The 13413-nt window shown below is 39.6% G+C and overlaps 1 long non-coding RNA gene across 2 annotated transcripts in view; it reads right to left on the bottom strand.

Moving 5' to 3' along the window:
* LOC148327362 (uncharacterized) overlaps nt 1–2031 on the bottom strand; it is a 28619-nt gene extending 26588 nt beyond the window's left edge. For both annotated transcript variants that reach the window (XR_015845778.1, XR_015845779.1), the window contains exon 1: nt 1856–2031. This is a non-coding gene — a long non-coding RNA (uncharacterized LOC148327362). The remainder of the gene's footprint in view (nt 1–1855) is intronic.
* Nucleotides 2032–13413: the final 11382 nt, after the last annotated feature.

Raw genomic sequence — 13413 nt, 5'->3', positions numbered from 1 at the left:
ACTGTATTTTGCCAATGTGTACGTATTGTATTCTCATTATCCTCATGCCCTTCTTGTCAAGAGACTCATTGATGACTCTACTGGTAACGTGGGTTCAAATCCCCTTTGGTGATGGCTCAGGAGGGTTATCATAATAAATGAATGGATTAATTAGTTGTTATGAGTTCAATTTATTTTTGTTAATCACGCCTTAAAGCAATTGCAGATAAACCACATAAAATCTAAGCAAGCCCAATTATTTCCTGTTGTTGTCTCTTTAGATTTCTGTTAGATTTTTCAAAACACTATCTGCTAGTCAAAGCTACACTCCCGAAGGAAATGACAAAGTTAGAAAAAACGCTGTTGTTCTTTGTGTTAGCCTTCTAGTAAGTACAACAGCATGTGACAGAGCAGACAAATATAACTATAAATAAGGGAACATTAGCGGAAGGTCAACAAACAGAAATGTCATGCTAACTATGCTAAAGGTTAGCTAACAACAGAGCCATGAATTTGAAACTTACCGTCATAGTTAGCATGATTATTTGACGGCAGATGAGCTATACCTGCGCTTAGCTGTGTAACCTATTGTACAACTCCTCCAGGTGGTATATTTTTAACACTATACAATTACATTTCAGCCATTTACTAAAATGGTCATCGATAAGAATGTATTTGCATCAATGTTCAGACAGCAAATGCCCAAATTCCACACGAATGTAAAATACCACAAAGCAAATTGTCCCATTTCTTTCTGGCCACCATCGGCTTTGAGCAGTGCAGCATTTCATGTGCTAACAGAACTGTCGCGTGAATTGGGGGAGGGGGTGCGGGTGTGGGGGGTTCAGGAGTGTGGCGGGTGCCACGAATCATGAACGGCTCTCTTTGAGTCCACTTCAAAAAAGGTCTCCGTCTATCAGCCAAATAAATGGCAGATGAGTTCACCATCCAGATGTTCGCATTGGGTTCCACATGCACTAAGCATGCTAGGCTAAGGTTCGAGAGACAGGGTTGTGAATCTCAGGCAATAGGACTCAGTTTTGACAATGATTGTTAACGAGTCATTAAATTGAAAAATAATTGCAGAGCATCACACACAAAAGATATCTGTAATATTTTGGTTTTCTGATCAAAAGGGTAAAATATTAGAAAGTCTATCCAATAGGTATGGTTGCAACATGAAGATTAGTGCAAAGACTTCCTTTGTCAGCCTTGAAGCTAAAAAAACAAAAAACAAAAACAGCATCCAAACAGTCACATGTCTGAGTGAATAAAGCCATGTGACAGAATCAGACGTTCCGGAAATGTTTCCTGCCCACCAGCGCTCGCCTAAACGTCGCCCGCCAACTTCTGAGAGGCCAAGCCGGCGCGCCGACGCGACCCCTCGGTGGGCTTGCCCTTTGTGTTTGCGCTGCAATTATGCACGCTCTCTCTCCTCGACCGTGCCCCCCTGGGCGACCCCGGGGCGAGGGTCAACGTGCAAGACGTCCTCTTGGACACACACACAATGGAAGTCCATTGACGGGGGACACGCTAGAGGAGAAGCTTCTCTGGAGCCTCAGACGGCCTATCGGTCCATCTCTCAATCATTTCCCCGTCATTGGGCCTGAGCCGGGCCCACTGTGCAGTCACTGCCCACATCCTCCCACTGCTACAAACCTCTGTCGTACAAAGCCATTGAGCCCACATCACCCTGCTCGACAAGGACGGCTTGTACAGTGTGTGTGAGCCTGTGCCAAAGCACACTCAGAGCAGCCTGCAGCTCTGTGCATGTTGAACAAACTGCAGTGCGCTATTAACAAAACACACACACACACACACACACACAGACATCTTTGCCTGAGTGGCAGCTGATGCCAAAGCATCCGCATGTCACCTGCTGGCCCGTGCGAATCCGGCCTGGTGCCCTTGCCACCGTGCGACTGGAAGGGAGAGTGTGGACCCTCAGGGATTGGGTGGTGCAGGGCTGGTGTTGATGGCTGGGTGGGGAGGCAGCCAGGATTTAAATGGAGATTGACGCCCCAGGGGTAACCTGGCAACAGGCTGGAGCTGCTGTCAGATTAGAATCTGCGAGAGAGAGATAACCACTTTACTGCCCCCTGGACTGAGTGTGAGTGTGCGCGTGCTGTGTGTGGGTGTGTGTGTGTCTGTGTGTGTGTGTGTGGTTGTGTGTGTTGTGCCATGCAGCAGGAGGCAGCTGCAGGTTGGTTTCCAAAGGCCTGGTTAAAATGACACACAGCAAAAGACATCCATAACTGACTGCACCACTTCGAGCTCTCACATGAAGAAAGTCGCACATTTGTGACTTTAAAAGACAAGCATTCTGCAGTAGAAACTGAAATTTGTTCGGAAAGGAAAATATGGGGAAGACAAATGCAATTTAAAGAGTCTGTGTTTGATTATGTTTCAAGTAACATTTTAACAACTGTTAACTAATGTGAAACATGGAAAAACAAACTTCACTTTGACAAAAAGTGAGAATGCGTAAATTGATGACGCTTACTTCACATAACTGTTTCTTGTATTCTCGCACACTTTTAACCCCCAGCGGCGGTCCGAAATGGCATCTTGTGCTAAACCCTACTTTGGTGTCCCCTCGCCCTTCCACTCACAGAGGAGGTGCAGATTTAAATGTCATGATGCTAAGAGAGAAACATTTCATTTCAGCACAAATCCCGTCCTGTGCAGCCGCACATATTGCACATACCAAAAACTGCCACTGCTCACCACTGATCTCTCTTTTGGAGTGAGCGCTGCAAAACAACAGGAATCTTAAAAATCGCTTCGAGATTATTTGTAACTTCTACTAACGATCAGGGCTAAATTAAGATTCCCCTCATGAATACAAAAACATTTTAGATTGATCACAAATACTTCCTTGATACCAATTACGACTTTGGCGCCATCTAGTGGCATTTTGGGAATTGAAAGAAAAACAGAATTGCGTAAATTGGTGAGTTTTGCAGAAAATAGTGTCAGATAGATTTCACGGGACAACAAAGTTAACCACAATTAGTCTTTGGTTGTGTGTACTAAACTCCCAGGTTTCATGCAATAAAGTTAACAAACATTGAAGTATTACTGACAAAAAAAAGAATCTGTACCAAAAGCACAATACTGTAATTAGATAGGATTTATGTACAGGGTAGCTGCATTTAATGCATACAAATGCAATATTTTATTTTCATATTATTACTGATATACAACATGACTGTGATATTGCAACGTTGTTCATTTTTTTTCGACCTTTGAACAGTTGATTTAAGGATTAAGTGTCATTTTTGAGGAAAGGAAGTCCTTTATTTTGGAAAAATCCGATTAAAGACTTCTTAACGAGCCAAAGACACCCGTATCGATAAACATCTATGACATTTCACCTGTTTGGTTGTCATGTGACATCAGACACGTACACACGTTTGGACACACACAGTAACACAGCGGAGCGTCTGAATGTCATCACAGACAAAAGACCACCAGCGGCCTCCATTTACATGACAATAGTTTCAGAGCGCGTTTTATAACTGCAGCAAAGGCAAACAGCGACGCGCTTTATCCGACGTGCAAAGGGCAAAGGTTGTTCAAAAAGCTCCATTATTGATGAGAAGAACTGTGCGGCTAAGCAGTAAATGTTTTGTGCAAATTGAATTGCACAAAAGGGGGTAGATTGAAACTCAATTAACGGAATGGAGACTCAAGTCTGTAGTGGAACTTTCCTTTTTAACTAAAAAATAAAATAAAATGGAATTGACCTCAGAGACATATTGATTAGTGCGGTTTGGCAAGCTGATGAAATGACAGATTGAAACGGTCAGAGATCGCAAAGGGGGAGCCCGAGCACACTCCAAACGTGAAGAGGCGCACAGTGAGAGGCATTTGTTGGGCGGCACGCGACTGTGTCATGGCAGCGCCGGACTCCAGCTCCCGTCAGCTGTGTTTGTACAACGAGGGAGTGGTGTGTGTGTGTGTGTTTGTGTAAGCCTACAGAGGAGGACAATCTCAGCATAAAGGAGGTTGAAAAAATGAGCATGTAAATCTTCTTGACAAGGAAGAGGGCCGCCAAGGGAGAAAATAGAGGACACGGGTGAAAGTTGAAACAATTACTTTTTCTTTTGTGCAGGTGTTTGGCGGGGTGCGTGTGCGTGTGTGTGTGGGTGGGGAACGGTCATTGTGTCTTAATGGCATTAACCAAATAAGCTGAGTTCAGATTTGCTTTCTTTCTTTGGTTTTAACTTTATGGTGAAATTTGCATTTGCCCTTTAGCTACTGCAGACTGTGTGCGTGTGTGTGTGTATATACATGCGTGTGTGTTTGCGCGTTGGACGTTTAAAGATTAAGTACAAAGGTAAAAATGCGAGCAAAAACCTAAATTTGAGTTCCCTCAGAAAGAACGCATTTGCTAAAAGATAATAAAATGAGGCAGGGGTGTCCAATGTCTGGTCCCGGGGCCATCTGTGGCCCGCTGCATATTTTTTATTGGCCCACAGCATATTACAATGAAAAAATTAACACAACACCAACAAAATTGTTATGAGGAAAAAGTGGTTGATCATCAAAAATGAGGCAGAGGTTTTATTCAACTAATATATGTAACATCGGAAGCCACTTTTACATTATGGACGGTTTCAACATTAACACTGTTTAAATATACAGTAGGTAAAGAAAAGAGTTAGTTCAAATGAATGAGCCTTTCCCTGTACTGAAAAATTACTTAAACCCAAACTGTACTTAAAATCAACTGAAAAAACTACTGTACCGCTCTTTGAAAAATCGAACACAGCGACAACCTTGATGAAAAAAATGTTAGATTGCATTTCATGTTTTGAATGAATTGTGTTTCTTTTGCGAGCCACTCGAGTGAACCTTGGTGCCACCAGTTGTACTCGCTCCACACTTTGAAAATCCCTATCATGCATTTCCTTCTACGAGATTGGGATCAAATCCATTGAGAAATAGCGATGCTATCACATTAGCATTTAACGTTTCAGAATACCGTCAGAATGAACGCTTGAACCTCGCTCCATTCAAGTGCCACGTGCCAAATAATTCACTGCTGCATTAAGATTTTACACTGCAACATGACCCCAGAAAGGAAGCGCAGAAGAATCCAAGCCGGTTCCTTCGTTACCAACAAAAACATATATAGAAAGGCCAATAAACCAAGCAGGAGATAAAATGAACATCTCTACAATGTTTTATTGCGTAGCTTTAAAGCTAATTTATGTTTCCACTATAAACCTTATCCAGCACAAGAGCTATGAGTGTGGTCCGCTAATCTTTAAAGCACATTTAACCAAGACAGTTTTATTTTAGTGTTAAGGGTTAAAGTTAGTGTGCCTGCTTGTATGTCCTAAACAGATAGTTTTAGCCAATCTATGAAAATATTTTATTATTAAATTTATATGGCCTATGACTGTTTTTCAGCGGTTTTCAAACTTTTTACACCAAGTACTACCGCAATGACCAACAATGAAATACAGCTGTAACTAACAATAAAACAAAAATGTATATTTTAATATTTTTGTTAGCCACGTTAACATTTTTGCACAGTTTAAACCGTTGGTGTTAAACTCATGCCCACCATATCTGTTTTGTGGCCCGCAAAAGCAAATCGTGCGCATCAATTCAGATTATTCTTGCTAAAATCTATCAAAATTGTCATATTGATGAATACAAATCTTCATATATTTCATTTTATATGGAAAAATAAGAGGAGGCAATTAAACATTTCTTTGGAGACCATAATTGCAATATGGCCTGTGACAAAAATTACCTGGACACTTAACATTAACACTGTTCTTAAATATATATATATATATATATATATATATATATATATATATACATATATATATATATATATATATATATATATATATATATATATATATATATATATATATATATATATATATATATATATACATATATATATATATATATATATATATATATATATATATATATATATATATATATATATATATATATATATATAGTTGTTAATTGATTAAAAGATTAAAATTCATATTCATATTTAAATTTAACCGTAAAAGCGGTAAAACTAGTGTATTGTCCTGCATAACTAAAGTTAAAGCTGAACGTTAACCTGCAACATGCAACATTTAATTAAGTAATTCTTTTACATACCACTAGAGGGAGCCCACGAACGCTACTCAAACCACACTTTGAGAATCACCGATTTATTGAATAAATGTTAATTGTCCATGCCAGTTAAATCTCGTCAAAGGTGTTATCTTTGTGCAGTGCGGCAGCGATGGATTTCAAATTCCTGCTTGAGCCAGCAAAATCAACAACTTCATTTTGCCTCCTTAGCTTCGAGGCTTGCTTAACTACATCTTGTCAACATAAACGTTAAAATGACGAATTCCACGCAATCAAATAGCAAGTCACACTCATCCCTGCATTAGAGTCTCCTCTGCTGTTTCAATTAGATCAGCAAATAAAGACAGAGAAAGCAGCCTCGGCTTGAGAGTGTCGTAAAGATGGGGGAATAAAAGACGGTTCTCATGTCCACTGGGTGGACATTAGCGCTTCATTAGCAGGCGACATACGAGATATTATTGGGACTCCGATGGCTATCGTGCTCCTTCGTAATGAGGCGAAGGCCATGTGAAGATGCAGCGCCGCGACACCTCCTGACCTTCCTTTTTGCACCTCTCAGCACGTATGCCATGTTCACAAGCGCACGCACACACAATAAAAGAAGAAGTGCAAAAGAGGAAGAGAATGATACGCATCCCTGAACTCTAATCCATATTATAGACGACGAGGTCTTTCCACTGCTCATGGGCAGATCTCATTTCAGTTTTCAGGGCTTTAGGACATCACTCTTAACTCCTATCTCCCTGCGGCCCATTTAGAGAATTATTCAAATGAAGGAGAAACTTTGTCCGATAAAAGGCCCTCAGATGTTCTTTTGAGGACCTTTGAAGGTTGCGGATGTAAAGCGGGATTCCTCCAGAGTCGCTCCCTCATTAACAATGATAATTGAGATCTGCACGTGTTTGATATCCACCATTAAACTAAAGGTCTGAACAATGGAAGTGAGGCTAAAAGAAATTCTTTGCTGTGCCTGCTGGCTGGGAAAGCTGACGACTATTACAAATGACTTGGCATACCGATTAATTCCATTCCGCAGTATTCAGCGTAGGGCACATGTTGAACACTGGGTGTATAGCATATTTATATTGAAGAAAAACCCAGATGAATGTGGGAGCGTATTTTAGTTTATTTTGTTCTTTAATTTTATTTTATAATAAAAAAAAATTTCCTACCTATTTTACACTAAAACGCCAATACATGCATCAGTATACATATATGTTTTTATTATACAGTAATTAAATATAAAATCACAATTGCAGGGAAGTATTGGAATTATTTCGCAAATGCATTTTATAACGCGAGATATTGCGTAGTTATTGTTGGGACAGTTTTAGCGTCAAAATAAATTTTATTCAGCAATGAGTGAGATTGTCAGGTATGCAGCGGGAAATTTCACATAATTTGTTTGAAAATGATGTTTTTCTTGATAAATAATCAATCTTTTTTCTTCATCTAGAACAACTGAATGCTCTTCAATGAGATGGCAGAAACTACAATTACCGTAACCATACTGCTATTCTTACAACAGACGAATAGTTTCATGTTGAGCTGGTTCTGATTTCACGGACAGAATAATTCAATCTGTGCGGTCACCAAGCCAAGATCATTAAATCGGTTTATTTACTTTTTGAAACATTTTTGTTTAGTACTCTGCCGTAAGATTTTTTTTTTTTTTTTTTAATTTGGCGCAATAAAGACTGGGAAATTCTCTATTGCGCTGATGTAAGCATGCTATCATAAAGTGATGCGGACTCCTGTTGCATTATTTTTCCAAGTGCTTTCCTTCACTTCAGGGGACATCTCATCGACTTACATTAATTTCCTGGAGACCGAATGAGCAAATGTATGCACAGTATGTGAAGACATATTACATTTCACTGCTACATGATCATAGTGTTCAAAAAAACACACTGAACAATCACTTGATCTGTCATTCTTGACAGTGCTGCCCCCTAGAGGAACATGGCTCAGCAAAAATAAAAATAAAAAATAGCATAATCTCCCAAAACTGGTGCGGTGCCTCTTCAACCCGCTTGCCCGTACATAACAAAACATAAAAAGAACCGGGCCTGTGTACGGGTGGCTGAGAGCAAATAGTTACTGGAAAAGGTTACGAGGTCCAGGATGTAATAGTAAATATTATCACTTGTTGGGCCCCGACTTTGTAATGGTTGTGTTATCGCGGCAATTTTTGTTCTGTTGCAGTGAGACCTATGAGTACACACAGGCGCACGAACACCCCCCCACCACCACCAACCAGATAAAGGCAACCAGAGAGCAGAGGGCTGATAAAAGCCAATCAGAGAGGTACAAAGTGATAAGGAAGCAGACGTGACCCTGCAGGTGATGAGTTGCAGCCTCACATGCAAATATAGCGGAGGTGGCAAGAAGAGGTGGAAACTGTACACAAGTTACTTTAGAATATTTGGACTAAAGTAAAACTAAAGAGTAGTCCTTCAACTATTTGCTTAAGTACACCGATTTACTTTTTTTTTTTTGGAGCATGGATGTGAAACAGACCATAATATAAAATAAGAATGCGTGTAAGCCAAACAATATCACTTGAGTTAAAACAATAATAAATTAAATTATTAAAAATAAATCTGTGACAATAAGTGGTCTTAAATTAGCTTTCTTTTTTTATACTTATAAAACAGCACTGTGAGTTTATCAGGCAGATTATAAAACCGCAAATTGTTTTCCCAAGTTCCAAGTGGAGTTCTTGTAGGTTGAAATGTAGACAATTTTAGGCAGAAACAGATGACAGCACATGACTTAACAGATCTTTTTTGTAGTCCAACCATCGGTTTTATATACGGCTTATCCTTAATCGCATCACAAGTGAGATGGAGCTTATCTGTAAGATAAATATAGATTTTGACCACTTTGGAAATGTGAGGCTGTGCGGAGGCGTGTGAAGAAAACAACTTTAAAATACAAATGATAGATATTTATAACAAAGCAAGCATGTTTTTCACTCCAAAACAATTTTATGAGTAGTTTTTACTTAATTTTAAGTTGGCTCGTGTTTTAATGATAGTTTGTTGAATAACCTAACTTGAAATGTTCTCAAAGCTTGTTGCCTTAAAAAAAAATTTTTCACAGTGGAGTCAAACTGGAGTGATAAAAAAAAAAATGTGACAAGTCTCTGATGAACCAAACCAGAAATACCTGCAGAAAGAAAATACAAGTTGCTCAGTGTGATGGACCAATGTTTTTTTGGTAAACGAAAAAAAAAAAAAAAAACTCACCGTGCAGCAGAAGAAATCAGTATCTTTACATCTACCCAACGTTGTCTCAGTAAAAAGGGTGACTGTTATTACAGTAAAGTCTTTACGAGACCACATGGTGCAAAGTCGGAATGAAAGAGATCATTGTTCATCCTTTAGCAACCTAACTTTGCATCAGCTCTCATGCATTTTAAACATCGTCCTCTTCCTCGTAAGCCACAAAAACGTAAGAGCAAAGTATGTTTTCTTTGGAGCTGTGTGTATAATACATTCAAAATATCTCAAACGCTACCCCCCTGTTCACTTCTTTCATAACGTTGACAGTGCAGAACGGGGAGGGGGGAAAAAAAAAAGACGTTTGTAGCCAAACAAAGCAGAAATCAAGCCTTTGCTAGACTGTCACCGCGTAATGTTTCCCTTCATGTCCACATGTAGACGTTAAACACAACCAAAGCACCTGATGATGTTTTCTCACCGATGTTTGGATTTTTATCTCAAAGCTGAGATGGCAGCTTATGTTTCCACCAGCGTTTAGCATAATTCAAGATAAGCAAAGAACAACAAAAGTGATTTTCATTTTTGGGAGGGTTATCATTAATTGTTACCAATTCTGGATAAGAATAAGATTGGATCCGGGTTGGGTTCCCGTAAGAGGTCAGTTCGCAAATTATCTGAGGCAAGAACACATTCAACTTGAGTGACGATTGGAGTCAACTAGCATTGGGGCCGTTATTAATGTAACACATCAATAGAAATCATTACATGTACTCATTAAAATCCAAACAATAATAGACACCTTGCCATCTCAGTAATTTACAATGCAGTTGAACACTCGATCGCAGTAACTTGGAATTCTTTTGAATCCCGCCTACTTAGATGGGCTGACATAGGTTTTTCAAAACAGATGTGACGCATTAAAGCAACACCAGTAGTGACGGGCTTTTTAAGATGATTAAATTCTGATTGCATTGAAAACTTTGGACAGAAGTCTGAAATGAATGCAGAGTTTTGTAATAAGCGATATGGCATGACTCCTTCTTGTGACAAGCTCCAAATCAGCCCTTAGATAATTCAGAAGGTCCAAAATTGAAGGGCTGAGTAAACAATAGGTCAATATTTTCTCCGTTCTCGGGTTTCAAATGTGTTAGCACGAGTGGAAAAGATTAACGTGGCCTTTAATGTTGTCAACACAAAATTAGCCAGCGCATTTGTCTCAGAATTTGTAATTCACATCGCACGTGTGCTGAATGAATCTATTTGCATACACACATCCCAGAACATGCAAAATAAATTCTGCGATTGGTACGCTCATTTGCTAGATCAGCTTCCTCATCTGTTTGCATGAACAATCACATTTTTAAAGCTATTTTTAAAGTTATTTTCAAATGATAGCACAGAGACTAGAAATATTCAATATATATATTTGTCTGAAATTGGTCTTGGCGCTTTAGTAAGTATCTGTGATGAATCACTTGAAGGGCTGGCAAGACTGTCCAAACACACGTGAGAGAGCAAATGAAAAGTTGGTCCAGGAAGAGAACACATGCAATTGGAACAGCTTGCCGCTGTGATGGAGGCGATAACGCAAACGCTCTGGGAACGGACAGAATGCTGGCACACCACAACAACCAGTTTGGGCTCAAAGTCCTGGGCCGCTTTCAATGAGGTCGCCTGCAGGTCAGGCGAGGATCGCGCACAGGAAGGAGTTGGGGAATGCGCGGTTTAATCACAACATCTCATCTATAATGGCAGCGCGATGTTTTGCGTCTTTTCATTTTGGCTGATATGTATGTTTGTGGTTTTGATTGGTCATGCATGCGTGCATGCACCCTGCCATGACTCACGTCTGTTGAAAGAAAATTTGCAGGGTGAGGACCTTATGTGGATGGTCGGCCAGTAAAAAAAAAATCAGCTATTACAGAAATACTGTAAATCGTTCATTAAAAAAAAAAAAAAAAAAAGGTTATCAGGGGTGCCATATGTTTGTTTGAAAGTCCATGTCAACATGTCATACAAAGAAGAGTTTTAGTCAGCGGTGGATGAGTTGGACCATGAATGACCCTTAAAATGGTAAATTAATTGAAAATGCATTTATGCTTGTGTTATGATCATGTTTTTTAAATAACTAAATACATTCATATGAACAAACATACAGTTTCTAATCAGTGCTGCAGTTTTAGTTTGCAACAAAATTCAAATTATACATATATCTTGGGAACTGTAAGATCTATGAACAGAGAAAATTACAAATTAAAAATAATGCTTTGTCTGATATGAAATACTTACATTGTGATTTCAGTGTGGTCATGCTTAACAGTTAACAATTCAACCTCATTTTTCTGCACTTCAATTTATTTTGAACAAAGACTAAAAGTCAATGAATCATCAGTTTTATTTTGCACTTTTGTTAATTAATTCCATATTAAAAGTGAAATGCGTTTTATATTTAACTTAATTGTATTGCAGAGTGCTTGCTCTGCCTTTTGTCATAAAAAGGTCTAAAATTATCTGCAATCGGTTTACTTGAATTTTTATGGATCAAAAGCACTAGGTGGTATCAGCTACTTGGTATTGGTGTCAGTGAAGACTCAAGAGTTGAGTACTCGTACTGGTATCCGCCAAAAAAAAAAAAGATTTTTTTTTTGTTATCGTGACCTTTCCAGAAATGACTTTCTTCAGGCATCTCACTGACTCGAATGGCATAACAGTTAAGAGGTCTATAGCACCACGGTCACTCCCCGCATTTTTAGAAAAGACAACATTTGAGTGGAGGTGCATTGAATGCTTTGCTGCCATGGCAACAGGCATTTTGACTGAAGTTTGCACTGTTAAAAAAAAAAAATCCAACCTTCTGTCATGCAATGAATACCCCAGTACACCACACACATACTTACTGTATCTTGGTACATCAACACATGTGCTTACACGCAATGACACACACACACACACACGCACGCACACACACCCAAATCCAAGCAGACGCTCTCACAATTCACCTCTCTCTCACCCCTCTTCCCTGGGTGGGAGTCCATTTCCGTCTCCTGATACATAAATAAATACAAGGCTATGAAGTGCCCCAGGACGGGGACGGAGGAGACGAGAGTGCTGAAGTGAGTCAGGCAAAGAAAAGAATAGCGGTGAACAGACGAAAGAGAAGTAAGAGGAGAGGGGCCCGTGATTGTTTCCCAGCGCTGGGAAGTCGAGTCGCGATGCGAGCGGGCCGCCAGTCCCGACGGAGCCCGCCGGCCCGCACGAAGACACTAGGGAGGGGCCTCAATCAAACACATGGGGCGCACTACACGACCCGGCAAGTTCAGCAGGAAAAGAGGGGAGGAGGAGAAGAGAGTTAGTGTGAACTGATTGAATTAGGCTCATTAAAAGGCCATGTGTGGGCCTGATTGGCGAGAGAGTGACGGCTGCGCGCACATTTTAGGACTCTTTGGTACAGCTTCTTCTTTCACTTGAATTTATAACGGGGATATGATACAGAACCACCCCAATGGGTGAAAATCTGCCATTCTGAGAGACCATATCATTTTTATATACAGGATATATATCTTTTGTAAAATATGTCTGTTCTCACTTTTTCACTTGCCAACTTCTAAAAAGACACCAGGTGTGCTTGTTTCAAGATGTTTAATTGTGTTAATACTACAAACGTCTCACTTTATCTAAAATGCGAATGCGATACACCATTGAGATGCTAACGGAAATTAGCATAGATGTTAATGTGATTCTAAACTGGGAAACAGCTGCTACTTTAACACACGAAGCTGCTACACACACAAACAGAGCATACAACAAAAATAACAGCTCGGTCGGAACAACAATTATGATAATGTACACATGTACTGGATTACATTGAAGGTGTGTTATCTTCTTCTTGCTCTTAATTTCACTGCACCTCTTCCAGTACAGCTCAGTGCTGCCTGGTATGTTATGGCACAATGCGGTACTACACTCAAGGCCTGCAAATTTTCTGAAAATCCCAAAAAAAAACAATAATAATGTTTGTATGTAAGTATTCAAAAGCTGATTGGGACTCATAAAAAATGTATTCCATAAAATTTTGCATGTGTGT

The sequence above is a fragment of the Idiotropiscis lumnitzeri genome, chromosome 11, assembly GCF_059441095.1.
Source record: "Idiotropiscis lumnitzeri isolate Australia: NSW breed Sydney's pygmy pipehorse chromosome 11, RoL_Ilum_1.0, whole genome shotgun sequence".
NCBI lineage: Eukaryota > Metazoa > Chordata > Actinopteri > Syngnathiformes > Syngnathidae > Idiotropiscis > Idiotropiscis lumnitzeri.
This window is presented reverse-complemented; position numbering and strand designations above follow the sequence as displayed.